This window comes from Parambassis ranga, unplaced genomic scaffold (genome assembly GCF_900634625.1).
Source record: "Parambassis ranga unplaced genomic scaffold, fParRan2.1 scaffold_21_arrow_ctg1, whole genome shotgun sequence".
In the NCBI taxonomy this organism is placed as follows: Eukaryota; Metazoa; Chordata; class Actinopteri; family Ambassidae; genus Parambassis; species Parambassis ranga.
In genome coordinates this window covers 3,483,048-3,498,920 of record NW_021144767.1, presented here as the reverse complement: position 1 = coordinate 3,498,920, position 15,873 = coordinate 3,483,048, and the positions used below count along the sequence as shown (strand labels likewise).

The window sequence follows — 15,873 nt, the reverse complement described above, 5'->3', positions numbered from 1 at the left end:
CTGCCTCACGTCGCTCTGCTTCCCTCTGGTGGTCATATGTTGAAATTGCAATAATTCATCACTGATACAGGGTCTGCTATAGCAACACAAACATGTTTAAATGTGACTAAATATCCTGTAGGTGTGAATTTGAGTGTGAATGGTTGTGTTGTCATGTTTATGCTCTGTGCTCCCCCACACATCATAAGCTGTGATTTATTTGCATGCTTTAAAGAAGAATTTAGTAGTTTCAGAGTTTGTGGAGCCTGAGAGTTTGATGTTATATTTGATCTTATCTGTCTTGTTAGTGTTTATTTCCCATTGAAGCTGCGTGAAACCCACTGTTTGCTATCAGACATCATTCAAATCAGACTGTAGAAGACAGAGGGGGACACTTCCAGCGATGCTGCAGGCAGTGTGAGAGTTTGGTGCACATCACATGAGCTCAGAGCAAATGTGTGGATGTGTTCAGTGGCCCTTTGGCATTTGGGCAAACCTTAAACTGAAGATTTCTTCAGCATGGTTACCGAGCAAGACCAACGAGCAAGTCTCCATTTCTAACTGTTCAACACAGTTTCTCAGCTTCACTGGGCTAGGGAGCAAAATACAGACATTTATCAGACACAGCAGCCTCAGAAATCCTACAACCAAAAGCCTACCAGCATGACAGACTGCAGCACTTGTAAGCATTTCCCTTTCACAAAGTATTTTGTAGACATGAAGTTACAAGTATCTGTACTACAGACATCTGGCGAAACAGCTTTAAGGCTCACTTTTTGGCATGATCACTTTTTGGCACAACACTGGCTCAAAGGTTCACAAAACTACATCTGAACAAGCCACAAGACTTGAAACAATGTCCTATACACAGATCAGACCAAACTATGTCTGCTAAGAACCAATCAGATATACAAGCATGATTTTATTTTGATCTGCAGAAACACATGACTTTGAATTAGATAAGCATATACAGTTCAACAATCTCTCCTCAGTGGTTTTGGATATGGGGTTTTTGGGGTCTGGCTGCTCAAATTTAATTAAAAAATAATTCTAGCTGTAAAGTATTTTATATGGAAGTCTATCAGGACAGAAACTATTTTGGACCAGCTACCAAGTGGCCATGTAAGGAACTGCAGATTTGCTGTATTATGTTGTTACCTGGTAAAGACTACAGTGTTTATTGATTTTTGTTTGTTTGTTTTTAGCTTTACATAGATACTTTCTACCACTGACAGTTTAACATGACCATGGGACTGAATTTTGGTCATTTGAGGGACGGCAGTTCTTGATTAGCCTGAGAACCATTTGCATGAATAATTATCTATAGACATGAATTTTTTTATTTCTGTTGACATTTGAACAGAAACACCTGTGGGATTTAATTTTGGTGCCACCCCCAAGTGGCCACAGGATCAACTGCAGTTTTAGGCACTGTCACAGCGTGTGCAGGAAAATGGATCCTAGTGTATGTGTTTCCTTATAAGACACTTATAACAGCGTGTTTTGTGATTTAATCAGTATACATGCTTTCCTATACATTATTGATGGCAGATACATATTGATATGCTACAGTTTTGCCTAGCAGACTTCACTCCCATTCAAATTTTAAAACTCTAACGATGGGCCGTCAACTAGTCCTGCACAGGGCCCAGACACACTTTCTGGAGATCTTAGTCATGGTAGCTCCTGCAAGATCCACCCACAGAGGTCCTGAACACATAAAACTCAGATTCCAACCAGAGCAGTAGCAGAACTGAAGAAGCCACTCGGGGAGTGGGAAACATCTTCAAAAACAGTCCTGGAGTCCAGCTGCCTCCATTGAAACTCTTGGAAATGACTCTGACCTGATGAATGAGAGCATCCACAGATATACTTCTGTGATTGATAGATATGCACTCAGAAACCTGACAGTGCCAGAAAAGCTATTTTGTGATAACTGCACGGACACTTATATTAATGATATCTAGAATAAACACCAAGCGTTCAAATGGAGCGACGTATCACACATGCCACAAAGATTCAATGTAGAGTTTGTTATTTGAGGTGCTTGCAGTCTGTCCTCAGTTCATTTTGTGCTCTCTGTAATTATTTTGTTCTTTTTAATACAGTGTGACAGTATCACTCAGCTGCCTCTGCACACAATAGGTTCAAATAATACAAGAGGGGGTACATTTTAATGGGGCCTGACACAGTAAGATAAACAGTCAATAATGGAGTATATTTTTCAAGAATAAATTAAATTCATACAAATTAAAAATCTATTTTGTAATCATATATTCATAGCTCATTTAGATTCAATTCAGAATTCTGACTTTAAATTCTGACAATTTAGACAATTTCTTTCCCCAAAATCCTTAATCTAAACTCAGATTTCTGATTTTTGAGATTTATCCTGCTCCTGCAAAGTCTGAGGGAGAAATCCAATAAATATGCTGTTTAAAGTTCAACAAATGAGGCACATAAATAGGACTCCTGCTCTACTGAATCACCTCCATCTCTACCACTTCTTCAGCCTGTCTCCTCTGACTGGATGCAGAAGAGGAGATAACTGATTTGTGGATTCCTGGCGTTGAAGAAAGGATTGATACACGAGGGAATTCTGATTATCAGAGGCAGCACCATGGACTGGTCACGCTGCAGAGGGCTTCTCTCTTCAGCGTCATGGTAAAGATGATATGAAATATGATTGATGACAGCTGGAGCAACAACAGTGAGAGGTAGAGTCCTATGGTGCATCTGGCTCGGTGGTTGTGTGGACTTCAACATTGTGTTCACGCTGAGTGCAGCCCGATACACACACACATAGCAGTAGCAGATGGCCAGCATGCAAAGACACATTATTACAGACAGGGGTCCAAACAGCAGCAGGTCCTCCTTTGTGGCGAGTGGGAGGCGGCCTCACACACGAGACCACTGGTTGCTGCTGGGAGTCAAACTTCATCTGGCTGAGCACCAAGCCAGACCATAAGCGCTCATGGTCCCGCTCAGCAGCCAAGTCTCACTGATGCTCATGTAGATGTTGTGAGTGTTGACCAATCTGAGGTAGTGAATGTGTAACGGGTACCGTAGCAACGGCACCGGGCTGCCAGATAAACTCCTGAAATTCAGGAAAGAAATGATGAGGCAGGGCGACAGCGTGTCAGTTCACAGTGCGTTCTCTGCAGTCATTTATTTGGACATTTCCTTCAGAAAATACTTATAACAATAACTCTTATTGTTCAGACTCATTATGTCCAATGTATGTGCAATATTGAATGTCCGTTCAACATGAATCAATCATAAATCAACATCAATAAATTACAGTCCATCCCAAAATAACATACATTTCCAAAAATGTCTTTTCTTACTCTTTATACTCAAAATGTATGGACTATTGTAATATTAAGCTATTCAAAATGTTTTTACAACTTCTATTAACAGTCTTTAATATAAACTGTCCTTCGATGAGCATAACTCATTCACTGTAATCACCATACTGCAAAGACCCATCAAACCAAGGTTAACAACTCTTTACTTAACTCTGTCTTACTCATATTCAATCCTAAACATTTTATTCACAACTCATTTGGCGAAACAACTCATAACCAAGTGGGAGCAAACTTATACGGAGCTCACTTGCACACACTGCGCGGAGGGATATGTGTGTGCCAAGCTAACAAAGTATCTCAGGCTCAGCCTGCTCGTCACGGAGCACAGCAACTAATTAAACCCATGTTTCTACAGAGCTATTTGGCCAACATAACTCACTCAACTCTTAAACACATTTTCACATCGTGTTATCCTTATTCTGTGTCATTTTACACATCACTAACCTGAAATTCAGGAAAGAAATGATGAGGCAGGACGACAGCGCGTCAGTTCACAGTGCGCTCTCTGCAGTAATGAGGAAAATCCACCTGTAGCGCAGAGAAACCCACCCTCGACGCTGCCCCCTGCTGTTCTGGAGTGGTTATTACAGACCCATTTTTTTAAAGGAAAAGCCTTACAAAACACACTTTACGTTTCTCAAGTATATACCTATTCCAAAAACAAACAATACATTACAAACGTTATTCCCAAAACACAAATGTGACACTTTTGTGGCCGTCACAAATGCCATGGCAGATAAAATCACAGTCATTTACTTTTTGTAGGACCGTGTAAGGGCCAGTGTAACAAGCCTGCAGAACTGACCCTGGATACATGCTTGTACATAAAGTCTGCACTATATGCTTGAAAGGGAGTGGAAGGAAGTAGAACTGATCTGACTCCACCCGTCTCCATCATTCATAGAACATAACCTGTAGCTGCTTCCTGTCATACTGTAAGCACATACATAACAACAGCACAGGATGAATCTATGCATAGAAACAGAGAATCACACAATATACTATAATCATCCATAATTTAATATAACTGATTATTAGTATTAACCCTTTGACTCCACATACAGACACACAGACTCTTCCTGGTGCTTCTCACCATCAGGACTTTAAAGTTGCCATAACCTCTCAGACTGTTAGACTCTCTCTCAGAGTGAAGAGTTTCTGGATGGTACCAGGTAAGAAGTTATTATATGCTTTAAACAGGATCTGTGCTGTGCAGAATGTAGCAAGAAGGACCTAATACTGACCCCTGGTGGACAGCACAAGCAATGCTAAGACACCTAGAAGCAAACTGCCATCTGCACATATTGCACTCTATCAGTTAAACCACTTTGACCCAGTTCCAGGCAGATTTCTTTATTGTGCAGCTCATTTGAGATTTCTTCTGCTGCATCAGTTGTTGCCATTGAGGTTGATCTTTTCAGTCTAATCCATGTTGGCTTTCATTTAATAACTGATGTTCTTCAATAAATGTTTCTAAGCGATCATTAAACAGTGTTTCAAGGACTTTAGAGAAGTGAGGCAGCAGTGAGGCTGGTCTGTAGTGTGTGAAGTTGTTAGGAATAAAACCCAAAATATCAGCTGTTCATCACTCAAGTGCTTTTATTCCTGCAGGAAGGAGCAGGTCCTGTTTTTATCTGATGTCTTGATGTGTGGCTCACCTGAACATCTGATAGAGACTAAAACTATCAGGAGGACGCTGCCAAACCACCACAGACAGTCAGTCCTGCAACAACAAGTGTTTGTCCTCACAAGTGTGTGAACTGCAGGAGAAGCACGCTCGTGATAAGCACTGCAAAACATGCCCCATGATCTGCATGAGCCTCTGACTTCTGTGACCGGGCCAGTGGTTTGCACTTTTGTCCACTAGGTGGAGCCACATGCTCAGACAGGCTCAGGTCTGCCTCCTTTCCCATCCACACAGCATGCTTTAAAAACATATGTATGTGTATAAATATGTATGAGTAGTAGTTTATAACACAACATGTGTGGGTGTGTGATGACACAGTTTTCAGTCTGGTTAGTAAAAAGTCATTAATAAGTCCAATTAGTCCAAACCCTCATCTCTCCTGTTCTCCAGCCTTCCTCACCACACACACACACAAACTGTGGTGACAGGATAATACCAGATATCATGGCACTATTCTTCATAAGAATTCTTTTCTTTTCTATTAGCAGTGATCAGTCTCATCTGAAGCTCCTCCTTCATGGTGTGGTTACAAACCACAGCACTCAGCAGTCTTATCTGAGGGCAGCAGGGGCTGATGGGAGTTTTGAGCAGCTCGTCCTCGTTTGGCCTCAGCTGCATCAGAGCGTCACTTCTCTGTGAGTTCACCAGAGGAAACATGCTTCTCCTGCCGGCTGCTGCTCTCTGCTGTGTTAGGTGAGTGTTTCCAGCCAATCAGGCGCCGACGAGCCGCACCTGTAACAAACACTGACCTCCACCATGTCTCTGCAGCGCTGGTTTCCATGGCAGCAGATCTGACCCAGGACGATGCCTCGCTGACCAGGAGAGTCGGTGGACATGTGTCCTTCAGCTGTGGAGGGCTTCAACAGTGTAGTGACAGCTTTGTATTCTGGTACCAGAAGAAGACCAGGACACATTCAGACTGATTCTCTATATTGATAATGATAATGGTGACATCTATGGAGGTTACAGTCTCCTCAGAGAGATGAGTTCTCAGCTGTACAAGCACAGAAGGGCTGGAGCTGGACTCAAGGCAGTTAAAGAGGATCATTCAGCCACCTACTGCTCCTGTTGGTGGAGTGGAAGGTCCCACAGTGAAGAGATTATGGAGGCAGCCGAACAAAAACCCAGAGAACAGAAAACCACATCAGCTTCATGTTCACCTCCATCTCAGACTCAAACAATCAAAGAGCTCTGAAGCATCGAAAGCTGCACAAATGCATGTTATTGATCCCAACAAAGGAAGGAATGAGTCCAATGTGACCATAGGGGGGCGCTGACTGGGGTCTTCCAGTCGGAGCTTCACATGTAACAGAGGACGTTTAGAACCACAGGAAAAAGCTATGATGAGGACGCTGTGGTGCTTTTACAAACATGGAGATTTTCAGTGTCTCTGTTTTACACAGACGTTCCTGCAACATGGAATTCTGACAGAATCCTGCTCCCTGATTTGGATGCTTCACTCAGCAGGTTTTTGTATGAGCCTGTTTCACTGTGTGAGGATCTTTGGTCCTGAACTAAACTGAATAGTAACAGGTAAGAACTAAACATTGTTTTTAACTGTTGGAATGTTGAAGCTGTTTAAAGTCACTTTCTTCATGGACTGTTTCTACTGAATCAAAATTATACAATATATAAAAGACATATTTATGGTTTTAAAGTAAATGATGGTAAATAGACATCAATATGTAATATTATAATCTATAATAACTCTTCATAATGTGTTAAATGTGATCTGGTAAATATTTATCTAGCATGTCCATCAATAATATTTCATGAACAGAAATGTATAATATTTGACATATCCACACATACTGCCCGTGTCTTTAAATCAATATTTTTGTTATCATAACTATTATAGTAAATATAATAATAAATATATTCGAGTCCTGATCGGAGGTAATGTCCGATTCCGATCGAGTCTGAAATCACGTAATCGGTCTCACACTGTGCCGAGGCTTGCTTCGGTCACGTGACTAGTGACGTTTGAACCACTTCAGTGACGTTTGAAGCAGTTGAGTGCTTCGAACGGCATACGAGTCATGTGATTGGTTCGGGTTGTGAATCGCTTGGTGGGATCGGGTGTGTTCAGGGATATGACTATATATCAATAATAGTAATAGATCAATCAGTTAGATAGTGAAATAATTAGCTACTTTGATACATACATCGCAATTTGTCATTGTGTACATGTTAGTAGAAGAAAAGTTATTGATCACGTTTCTCTGGCATGTTGTGTGTGGAGGGACCTCTTGCTGATTCCTCGTATCATAAGTTTTTGAACCCGGAACCTCTCGCACCCAAAACCGACGATGATGCCCCTACACCAGCATCCAGCTTTGTTCTCCCGCCGCAAATGCTTTGGTGTTAAACATTTTAATCGATTAATCATGATGATCACTTCAAATGTAACTTTGTATACAAATTTGTGCAGGTGAAAGTTAAAGTTTAATGTATTTTATTGTGGTCAGCCTGAAACCATTCAACCATGTAGTGTAGTCAAACGAGACTGTGCGGCGATTCAAATCCCAAACAATCCATGAACCAATAAAACGCACCACAGTTCATTTATCCACCACTATATGTCCCTACTGGAGCACTGTGTCAATGAAGCCTCGAGTAATGAACCTTTTTCTTGAATCGTGTGTCGAAGCTTCACACAGAACACTGTGCAGTGACACAGCTCCCCATCAGCTTCAAGTAATGTTCTCACTCTGAGCAGCAGCCAGTTCAAAGTCTTTAATGCAGCCATAAAATGGTGAAACCTGTGCAGTAACATGTTATCATCCATCACTGATTAACAAGCAGAGATCCAATGCAGCTGTAGAGATTGAGTTATGATGCACAGATGGTGTTCAGGGAATCATAAGAACACTTCTAACAGCAATTCTGAAGGCCGTCTCTCAAATGAAGTGTTTCCAGAAACCTGCCTTCATATTATATAAACTGAGAATACCTCATCTGCTCACTTCTTTCATCCACCCACAATCAATCTGCTCAGATTATTCATTTTCAGGATCTGTACCACTGTGCTGGCAGAACAACCAAAGCATTGATGTGTCTGATCGTAATCAAATAATAATTTTCTGCAAATTTGTAAATCTGTTCTTTGCTTCTGTCACAGTCTCGCTGTGGGTTGTGATCTAACTACACAAAGTCCTCACACAGTTTATTCATAGTAACAGTCAGATAAGAACATCAAATGTTACATTTATAGCGAGTGTAAATGATGTTTGGAGCTGATGGATTTGTTTTCACTGAAACACACTTTATTAAGAAGGTGTGTTTCTCCTTCCTTACGGTCAGATCAAGGTCTGTAACTGTAACTGATAAGAAGTCTGTGCTGGTTCAGTCTGTGAATGTTTGACCTGAGCTCTTTGTTCCAAAGGTCAGAACACTGTCATCATGTTTCCTTAAAGAAGCCTTGAGTGTGACGATGAATCCAGAGAGCTGAGCCTTTCTGTGCATCAACAGAGCGTTGAAAAGCTCCTGCTGTGAGTTCCATGTTTGTTCTTTCTCTGCTGTTTTCCTGCTGATGGACGTCACCTTCACTCCTCGGCTTCATCCAGATTCTTTTCTCCATCAGGAGGTACAAACAGCAGTTTATTGATGAGTGTTGTTGTGTTACTGTGACTTCAAGTGTTTGATTGTTGTGCTTCATTTGGAAGATTTACTGTATCTGTTCGTCTCGTGCCGATCATCTGATTGTTAGAGATCTTTGTGTCATTCTAACAGACAGTGTGATTCAGCTAGTGAGAGGCGTTCACTGTCCTGTTGTGGAGGACTGCTGGCTGCTTCATACAGTCATTAAACATGTTCCAGATGTTTGAAAATGTTCACAGTCAGCATGAAACAGAAAGTCTGTCATCAAACTGCTCTTTGTAGAACAATGCAGCATCTGTTAACACTGTGTCTGCATCATGTGTTCAGTCAGACACTTTTGACTTTTTACATTCTCACTGTGTCACTCATTCATGTTAAACTGTAGATGGAGCTTTTACTGAGCAGCAGCCAGGTTCAAAGTCTTTAATGCAGCCATAAAATGGTGGAAACCTGTGCAGTAACATGTTATCGTCCATCACTGATTAACAAGCAGAGATCCAATGCAGCTGTAGAGATTGAGTTATGATGCACAGATGGTGTTCAGGAATCATAAGAACACTTCTAACAGCATTCTGAGGCCGTCTCTTAAAATGAAGTGTTTCCAGAAGTGATGAGCTGAAAACTCTCAGCTGTTTTAAGCTTGGAGAAAGATGGAGGTCCTGCTTATAAACAGTCCAAAAGCACTTTTTGTGAATCCTACAAAAACATAGTTTTATAGATAAGTTACAATCCAATGTTTCAGACATCATATGAAATCTTAATGTAAAATGCTTCTTCACTGTTTATCATGACGTTATTTCTACACTCTCTGTACTCTGACCCATGTTTACTTTGTCTCCATCTGCTGGTAGAATCCAGAGTGACAGTGGTATTCAGTGGCGTAAGTGTTGTGGGGGAGTGTTGTGTTTGTATGAAGGTGTGTGCTAGCAGGTCCCAGGTGTCTTTTTAGTCATTTCATTTTAGTCTTTTAGTCTTTAAAAACGTGAGGTCAGTCCTGATCTGGTCCGTTTGGGATGAAATGAAATAAATGATTAAACATTCCAGTCATTAAGTACAGCATCTGCTCACGTAAACAGCTGCAAGCCATTTGCTGAAATCATTTCAGTTATTTTTTGTACACACAGCACCCCATGTTGACAGGAAACATTTCTGCAGATTAAAAAACAAAAAGTGAAAAATGATTCAGATGGTTCTAACCTTCATCTGATCCAGCTGTGTTGGTGATGCTGATTGGACTTGGATGAGGAAAGACACACACCTGTCTGTATAAGACTACAGCTCACAGTGCATGTTAGAGCCATGAGGAGCATGAGGTCAAAGGTCAAACTGACTCTGACTGTCTGTGGGACCCTTTGTATTTTTCATCAACAGAAAAAATGATCCAACCAATTATTGTTTTAAACTGAGACTCACTGGCCCTGGCTCATTGACTGTGATGAACATATATCTGAACACATTTTCATGACCCACACACACACATTTCTATTATATACAGGATGTTTGGGGTCTACTGGACCCAGGCATATAAAAGTGTGAAAAGTGCAGTGTTTGTACCCTCAGGTAGTGAAAGTGATCTCAGTGAGTTGTTGATCAAATAATGTAATTATGTGCAGTTTCATTAACATTTGTGTGGTTTGGTTTTAAAACTAAACTTAAAATGTAAACTTGTTGAAGCAACACAAACCAACTAAGTCAATTCAAACGCAACATTGTTGAGTAAACTGAACGATCACCAACCTGATACCTACACCTGACACCAGGTGCAGCACTTGGCTGTGTGACATGCACAGTTCCCCTTTGATGAAGTTGTCCAATTTACTTAATATAGTTGTCAACAAGTTCCACAGAACTTTGTTGTGTTCAATCGAAATAACTAAATTATGTGAAGCTAACAAGACTGTGTTAAGTCATTTCAACATAATCTGACATTTATACACGGACACAACTACACCAACTAAACAGCTCACATTTCTACACTGAAATAATGTGGGTTGATATTTCCTTAAAGAGCTTGTAACGTTTTGCACTCAGAAGTGCCTGTAATCTTTATTCAGGAGTTTAAATTAATGAGTAACATTAAATTAGTACATGTTAATTATTCCTAAAATATGGACTTGAATTGTGCCTTTATTATGAGAATAAATATATAAATATTTATTTTCAAATGTATTTCTGTAGATTATTTATTGTGATCAGTGTTAATTTTGGCAGCAATTTCTAATTTAGTTTTTATTTTAGTGTTGTGACTAAAATGTCATTTTATTTTAGTCACATATTAGTCATCAACATTTTTTAAGTTTTAGTCTAGTTTAGTCGACTAAAATTCTTTGATATATATTTTTGATGAAATATGAATGAAATAATTAAGGTTTTATTGTGCATAACACAGGCACAGCTTTAACTTGTGTAATTTGAACAAACACCTCTTTATTTAATTGCTATGACCTAAGAACCAGTGAACAGTGAGCTGCTCTCCCTGAATACACTGTTCAGTCATGACTTTCTTCATGATACTCCATAACTACAGCAAAACACTTCAGTGACAACTTAGAAACGGTGCGCATGCCGTAAAACCATCAGCGCTGTTTTCATTTATAGATTTTGTCACGTGTATCTTTGAGCGGAAGTTACGATGACTCGTCTGCAAACGTCGCTTCACGTTTGTTGTGTTTTTACCGCTGATAGTCGCTCCACACGGTTTGAACCGTCCTGTTTGTCTTGACATCAAACGTGTCCGTGTGTCTGTTCTTCTCCTGTGTTGTGTTACCATGCATGAGTACGCCTTCTTCCAGCATCGCGGGGTAACGTCCTTACACAGAGAGATCACTTCTGATTGGCTCTCTGCCGCCGTCTCCTGATTCGTCCCTCCCTTCCACAAACAAAATTTGCTCTGACTGGATCTCGTCTCCATCAATAATTTCGTCTCGTTTTTATTCGTTGACGAAAGTGTCAATACATTTCGTCTTCGTTTTTGGCACCGTGCGTTAGTTTTATTTAGTTATCGTCTCATTTTTATCAGCAAAAAAAGGTCGTTAACAAAAACTATGACGAAAATGATTCGTCAACAAAATTAACACTGATTGTGATACTATATTTGAAAGATGTCAGCAAGAAAAACACACGAGGAGCAGGAAAAAACAGGACACAGGTGAGACACATTAGGGCCAGCAGTGATCAGCAGAGGAGACACAAGGAAGTGAAGACACCTGAAACGAGAGGCATGTTAGAACTACATGAAGCTGCTTGGAGGAGCAGTGAAACCTCTTCAGACAACTCTATAACTCTGCAGGTTCTACACTTGTTCACAGCTACTTCACTTGCAGCTAGTTCAAACTTTGAAGGTCCAGCCACTGTCACTGACGGTGTCTCCTCTGTTTCAGTTGGAGACACAGCTGGACTGATGGCAAAGCCCGCTGACGGTGAGTACAGTCTTCTCTCTGTACACCACACAAACCTCAGTGCGAGTATTTGGGTTTTTACTGACCTGACCTTTGACCTCTCTGACCTCACAAAGAGGGCAGAGTCCAAAGGTCAGCACCAGTTCCTCTTGAACACACCATAAACCAGCTGATAGACTGATGATCTTTATTCTTTGATTGATCCCAAACTGGGAAATGTCAGGCACTCAGCGTTCTATACACCCTGAAGCCCATCAGTCCTCACAGGACAGAGGGCAGGGGTTCCTGAACGCACCACAGAGGTCATCATCTTTCTCTGCTCTCCTCTCAGACACGCACTTTGTGGATGAACACAGAGCTGACCTGATCCAGAGAATCAGCAACATCGACCCCATCCTGGACCAGCTCTTGGGCTCGGTCATCCAGCAGGAAGCATATGATCGGATCAGAGCTCAGCCCACCAGCCAGGACAAGGTCAGGGAGCTCTACACGTTCCTGCAAGCTGGAACAGAGGCCAAAGATAAATTCTACCACATCCTCCAGACGCACGAGCAGCTGCTCATCGATGACCTCAATAAGAGGTAAGCTCTGTGAGGACACCCAGGCCTGAACACCAGTGTCATCATGAGGAACAATATATATTCTATATTTTACTCGTGTTACCTTTACTTTTCCTTCGTTTACATATAAACAGAGTTTTCGGCTCTGAAAGATCTTGAACCCAGGGATCCACATAAAGAAAAGACACCCGGCCTGTATAGGCCAAAATAGGGTTACAATAATATTCTCATAACAGAATATGTCTTTACATATAGATAAGGACATATAAACACATGTGTACACAACCATGTACCATGTAAAACATGGCCTCTCAATGATCATTATAAATATTCTCATTATCAGCTTAACTGATTATAAATATCAACATTAACATGAGACAATTTGGCTGGACCATTACTTTCCATACTAGAACTACTCATCTCTCATTTTCTTTTTTTTAAACCACTCACTCTCAAAAAAACAGAGAGGAAAATGTATTTTAACATCGTAATATGAACAATATTTTTAAGCACAACACATGAACTGAACGCCTCCTTACTCCATATTATCATTAGCAAATGCTTCATCTTCCCTGGTTTCTTTGTGAACATATGTAAGATGGTTTTCAGAAATACTATGAGTGTCCTGTTTTCTAAAGGAGACCTTAAGAGGACTGTTAGGACTATTGTGCAGGCGATTAGCCTGTTAGATGCCATGCATCAGTTATTATTATGATGAACTAATTTCATTAGTGAACTTTACATGACTGACAGGTTTCATTACAGAATAGCTCCTTATACAGACGTTCTTTTTGGCTGCCATCTCTTGTGTCTCGTGCTCACTGTCTCACATGTGTTTTGATGCTGCCAACCAACGTAGCTACACACATGACAGCCTTTGATATAACACAGTCAGAATGTGTTTCTTCCTGCAGGGTGGACCATGGTGGAGAGCAGACGTTAAAACCTGATGTGAGGAAGGGTAAGTTTGACTCAGTCTTTCCTCATGTTATTGTGCATGAGTCAGTGTTCTATCAGTCCATCAGAAGTCCTGTCTTTAATGGACATTTGTCTCTTGTATTCAGTCACAGTGTCATTGCACACTTACTGGATCCTTATTGTTCTGACCCACATATGCAACAAGAAAAAGGCTTTTGTCCATCAAACGTCTGGATGTGATGTCATTGGAGTGAATATGGACTGTGACCTGCTAGCATGTCCCAGGTGTCTTTTTAGTCTCATGTCCTCCTCACTTCCACTCTCACATGAGCCAGATGATTTGTGTGTCTTTAGTCTGTGTCTGAGTACCTGTTGTGTTGATGTGTTTGTGTAGCTGGAGTCCATCTTGCTTTTGGATCAGTCATTGTCATTTGTAAGTAGCTCTGTATATATTGTCATGTGTAGCTGCAGCTTGTAGGAGGGAGACGCCCTTTTTCTTTGTTCTCCTGTTTTTGGGTCAGGAGTTTTAGGTTCCAGCTTTGCCATTTTTTTATCTTTTGTTAGGGAACCTTAGTGTGTTTTAGTGTCTTTTTGTTTGTTGATTTGGGCACTGCTCCCCTCTGAGTTCATGAACTGCAGCCTAACACTGAAACCAGCTTATCTGATTAGGCGGGGCATACCACTTCGATAGTGGTATGTGCCACCAAATTCCACTTTGGGATCTCGCTGTCTCTCCTTTAAAATGTACTCAAGTATTGTAAGTAAAAGTACAAGTATGAAGTTTTAATATGTCATGTAGGTAATAAAGAAAGCAGTCGAAAATATCGCTTCGTAAGTCTGAAAGACAAAGCAAGTGATCAGAGCACCTTAAACACTGTTTAACTCTTTCCACTTTTTCCACTTCCCTTGACACACACATGCTTATAACTAACAATGACATAACAAACCACCAGCCTCTTTACAGAATCATCCACATTATCCAGAGACAAAGGTTTGCCACTTTCAGGTCCGTTTTGCTGTTTCCATGCTCGCACTGCAGGGGGCACCAACCTATCATGAAAGGAAGAGTAGGACTGAGGAACTTGATTCACACAGATACGATGTTCTGATTGTAGCTTTAACACTTTCCCATTAGAACACGGCTCTGGCTCTTATGGGTGTCGAACAGTGTGGCACTTTTGTGTCCCCCATCTTGAATCATCTGCATCAGAGACGTGTTTTGGACAATGATGGATCTGTATTGCTTTGTAGGAACAGACTGGGCTGTCTCTAAAAGTTAATGCTCAGTGCCTGTATGTGTACACACACTAACCTACTCACTGTTTTTGACACAGATGGGATGGTTCCAGTGCCAGAACCACATCACATTACATATTACCAACAGAAACTCCAATCACACTTCCAGGACAGGTTTCTGTGTGCACAAGAAGGCTCGGCAATACAAAAAAAGCGTCTGGTTGATATCTACACAAAGCTATACATCACAGCCAGCCCTGACAACACACAGCATGAGGTCCAACAGATCCAGAAAGCCTCGAGGCCCAGAGACACTGAAAAATCTGTCAAACCCAGAGACATGTTCCAACATCCTTCTGGAGAATACAGACCCATAAAAACAGTGCTGACCACGGAATCGCAGGAATTGGAAAGACCTTCCTGGTGCAAAAGTTTGTTCTGGACTGGGCTGAAGGAACAGCCAATCAAGATGTGCATCTCATTTTCCCCTTCTACTTCCGCCAGCTGAATCCACGGATGGGAAAACAGTTCAGTTTGGCAAATCTCATTCATGAATGTATCCCAGAGGCTGTGGACATCAAAGAGGAGGCTCTTAATTGCATCTTTACTGCTCTGCAGTCATCAGGAAACAGCAACTACGACAAGAGTGAATTCAAGCTTCTGTTTGTGTTTGACGGACTGGATGAGAGCCGCCTTCATCTGGACCTTCATGTTGATGATAGTCACTCTGTTGATGTAACTAAGTCCACCACCACCGATATCTTGGTGAAAAACCTCATCAATGGAAAACTGCTGCGTTCCGCTCGCATATGGATAACCACAAGACCTGCAGCAGCCGATCAGATCCCTACTGACTGTGTGGACGTGGTGACAGAGGTCAGAGGGTTCACTGACCCACAGAAGGAGGAGTACTTCAGGAAGAGATTCAGAGGGGAGGAGCAGGCCAGCAGGATCATCTCCCACATCAAGACATCACGAATCGTCCACAACATGTGCCACATCCCAGTCTTCTGCTGGATCACTGCTGGAGTTCTGGAGGACATGTTGGAAACCAGAGAGGGAGCAGAGCTGCCCAAGTCCCTGACTGAGATGTATATCCGCTTCCTGGTGGTTCAGACCAAAGTGAA

General features: G+C 41.4%; 1 long non-coding RNA gene across 1 annotated transcript; it reads left to right on the top strand.

Moving 5' to 3' along the window:
* The first annotated feature begins 12,601 nt into the window (after positions 1-12,601).
* Positions 12,602-15,005, top strand: LOC114429742 (uncharacterized). The gene is made up of 3 exons (XR_003669906.1): positions 12,602-12,613; positions 13,507-13,553; positions 14,845-15,005. It is a non-coding gene; the product is annotated as an uncharacterized LOC114429742 (long non-coding RNA).
* Positions 15,006-15,873: the final 868 nt, after the last annotated feature.